This window comes from Perognathus longimembris, chromosome 3 (genome assembly GCF_023159225.1).
Source record: "Perognathus longimembris pacificus isolate PPM17 chromosome 3, ASM2315922v1, whole genome shotgun sequence".
NCBI classification, from domain to species: Eukaryota; Metazoa; Chordata; class Mammalia; order Rodentia; family Heteromyidae; genus Perognathus; species Perognathus longimembris.
Window position 1 is genome coordinate 71714466 of NC_063163.1, and position 3679 is coordinate 71718144.

Consider the following 3679-nt stretch of genomic DNA (forward strand, 5'->3'; position numbering starts at 1 on the left):
GCTGGAGGAGCTGAGCTGAGAAGAGCTGAGAGGTGCCTGAGGCTTGCAGAGGCCTAGAGCCCTGCAGAAAGGCCTGAGGACTGTGGAGAGGCCTGAGCCTGTAGGAAGGAGGAATAGAAACTTGTTCCTTTGGAGGTTTAGAGGCCCAGGATGCTCTGGGTTCTGGGGCAAGATAGTCACAGGCCAATATTTGAAGGTGGAGGGCTGTTCTGGTTCTGGGTTTGTAAAGCTCCTTTGTAAATAAAACTCCTTTGCCACCTTTGGTTGTGCCTCTGGATTTTTCTCTCAGATCACTGCAATCTGGGCAGAGAATATCCACAAGCTCTATCTGGAAGTCTCACCACAAAAACCTCTAGAGACCTATGCTTTGTAATTTGTAAGCACCTAGGCTTACTAAGGAAGCAATGTATGAAAAGATACACATTGCCTGAGATCAGAATCTTTTTGAGAAAAGCAGGTTTCCTTTCTGTCTTTTTCACTCAAAATCAGAGGGCGGAGGGTATGGCTAAGTGGCAGAGAATTTGAGTTGAATGACAGCAAAGAAAATGTCAGGGAAGTTCATTTCTTTCATCTACCTTTGATTTATTTACCCATTCTTCTGTTGGTTCACATTTGGTTAATTTCCATATTAGGGATAGGTCAATTACATACCTGTAATCCAGGTACTCTGGGGTCTGAGGCAGAAGGAATATGAGTCTGAGGCCAGTCTGAGCTACTAGCAAGACCAAGCTTGTCAAAGGAAGGAAAAGGAGGGGAAGAAGACATGGGAGGAGGAAAAGTAGGGGAAAAAATAGAAACAAAAGAAGCCAGACACTGGTGGCTCATGTCTATATAATCCGACTCAGGAGGTTGAGAAGGATGGCAGTTCAAAGTCAGCCCAGGCAGAAAAATCCGTGAGACACTTATCTCCAATTGGCCACCAAAAAGTGAGAAGTGGAGCTGTGGCTCAAGTGGTAGAGCACTAGTCTTGAACACAAAAGCTCTAAGCAACAGCCCTGAGTTCAAGCCCCAAGTCCAGCATTAAAAAAAAAAAAAAGTTAAAATAGGAAGGAAAGAAAAATGAAAGGACAAGAAACTGAATTCTGAACTTTGATCTTGATACATAAAAATGCAGGATTACCAGTCATAGAGCACACAAATGGCAGCTTTAATATACACACTAAGTTTTTGAAGTTATTTCTCCAGATTATTACCCCAACAGAAGTGCATTCTCATTAACTCTATTTAGAATCTATAATGATTTTTTCCACCATGTCCAGCCACCTATATAACATTTACTGTTCAAAACTCTGTACTTTGTGGCAAGGAACATATATTAGACATCAAGAGGCTAAATGGTGATCCATTAAAAAAAGGGGGGGAATGACTTCAGTAAAATGAAACTTGCCAGTAATTATGTAACTACCCTATGCTTCTACTAAATATGTTGTTTCTTTGTGCTGCTGGAGATGGAATTCAGAACCTTATATGTGCAAGTACTCTACTACTGACCTGTGGCCTGAGCCTTTACCATGCCTTCTTTTGATTTCCATTTGCAAAGATTCTTTAATATCCTTTCACTTTCAGTCAACTTGTGTCCTTAAGGTGAAGCCAGCATACAGGTAAATATGTCGTTTCTTGATGCAGTCTTTTGATAGCCAGTTAGTCCACTCACATTTAAGTAATTGTTAAAAGAACCACACACTACAATCAAGTGAGATTTATCCCTAGCAGATGGCAGATTGGATGAACATAAATAAATGTGATATAACACATTAATAAAACAAAGGAAAAATCACATTACCAATGCAAAAATACAGAAAAATTATTTGACAATACTGAACAACCTATGACAATTCTTAACAAATAAGGTATTCTAAAAGACACCTCAACTAATTAAAGGACATATGACAAGCCCAAAGCTATCATAAGTGGTGACAAGCTCAGAGCATTTCCTGTAAGATCAAAAACAAGGCAAAAAAGCCCACAATTGCAACCCCTATTCAAATACAAACCACACAACTGTCCAAGAGACAGGCATCCAAAACAGTCTTTGTAGATGTAGAAAACAGTAGTGCATGAAATAATTACAGGAACTAAGACAAATATACAAAACTTGAAGGGCTCAAGTCAAACATAAATCAGAATCATGAAGGCTGGAGGACCTGGTGGTAGGGTACCTGGAGTTCAGCCTCCAGTACCACCAAACACACACACACACACACACACACACACACACACACACACACATACAACATTTCTATACATTGTCAATGAAGTAAAAGAAATTATGGAAGCAATTCTACTTCTAATAAATAGCAACAAAACAATGTAATATTTAGGGTAGGGTTGAAATGGAAACAACACAATAAAACACTGATGAAAGAAATTAGGCATAAATAAATGAAAAGGATGCTCATGCTTATAGACTAAAAGAATATTGTTGGGAGACTCACACTCTGCAAAGGAATCTACATATTTAAAATATCATTGCTTTCAACATTCAAATGCCAGCTTTTCACAAGATTATTTTTAAATTTAAAATTTATATAGCACCAAGACTAAAAGCCAAAGGATCTGAGTAAGAACAAAACAAAGCATCATAGTTCCTGATTTCAAATTATATTACAAAACTACAATAATCCAAACAATACTGTACATGTATGAGATCCTGGGCTCAAAACTAAGTAACCCACAAACAAAAAAGTACTGAACTAGCATAAAAATAAGACACAACAATGGAATATAATAGTTCAGAAAGCAACTCATGCATATACAGTCAAGTAACTTCCAACTAAAGCACCAATACACAAATGGAGATAGTATAGTCTCATATAAAAGAAACAGTGAAAATTGGATATGTATATCCTACAGAACTGGACCATTATCTTACCCATATATAAGAATCCATACTAAACAGGTTAAAGACTCAAACCTCAGGCTGTAAAGACCCCCTTCCCTCCTAAAAAAAAAAACTCCTGAAAGAAAGCCTTTCTTGGCAATGTTTTTTAAGTTCCCACCCAAACCACAGGCCAAAAAACAGAAAAAAATTGAAAAAGCAAGACATCCTTTGTGATGCAAAGCAAACAATCAAATGAATGATGGAATGATTGGAATAGGATAGAATATTTGTAAACCATGTCTCTGGTAATAGGTTGATAACCAAAATATGTAAGGAACACATATATCTCAACAGTAAAAGTCCCAAATAACCAAACTTAAAAATAGGTCAAGGACCAGAGTATTTAACAAGGACACGCAAATGGCTATACAGGTATATAAGAAGGTGCTGAATCAGTGGTCATCAGGGATATACAAGTAACAATGAGGTATCACCTTACACATTAAGATGGCTATAATAATGTTTTAAGTCAACAGTAATGTCAGTACAGATGCTTAAAAAAACACCTCTGTATACTGTTGTTGGAAATACAAGTGGGCAGTCATTATGAAAAAAGGATATGCAGGTTTTTTATATTAAGAGTAAAGCTACAGCAGAACCTTGCTGCCTCACACCTATAATCCTGGGTACTCGAGAGGCTGAGATCTAAGTATCGAGGTTTGAAGCCAAGCTAGGCAGGAAAGTCCATAAGACATTTACCTCCTCCAATTAATTATCAAAAGGCCGGAAGTAGAGCTGTGGCTCAAGTGGAGAAAACTTGCCATGAGCAAATAAGCTCAGGGACAGCACCCAGGCCCT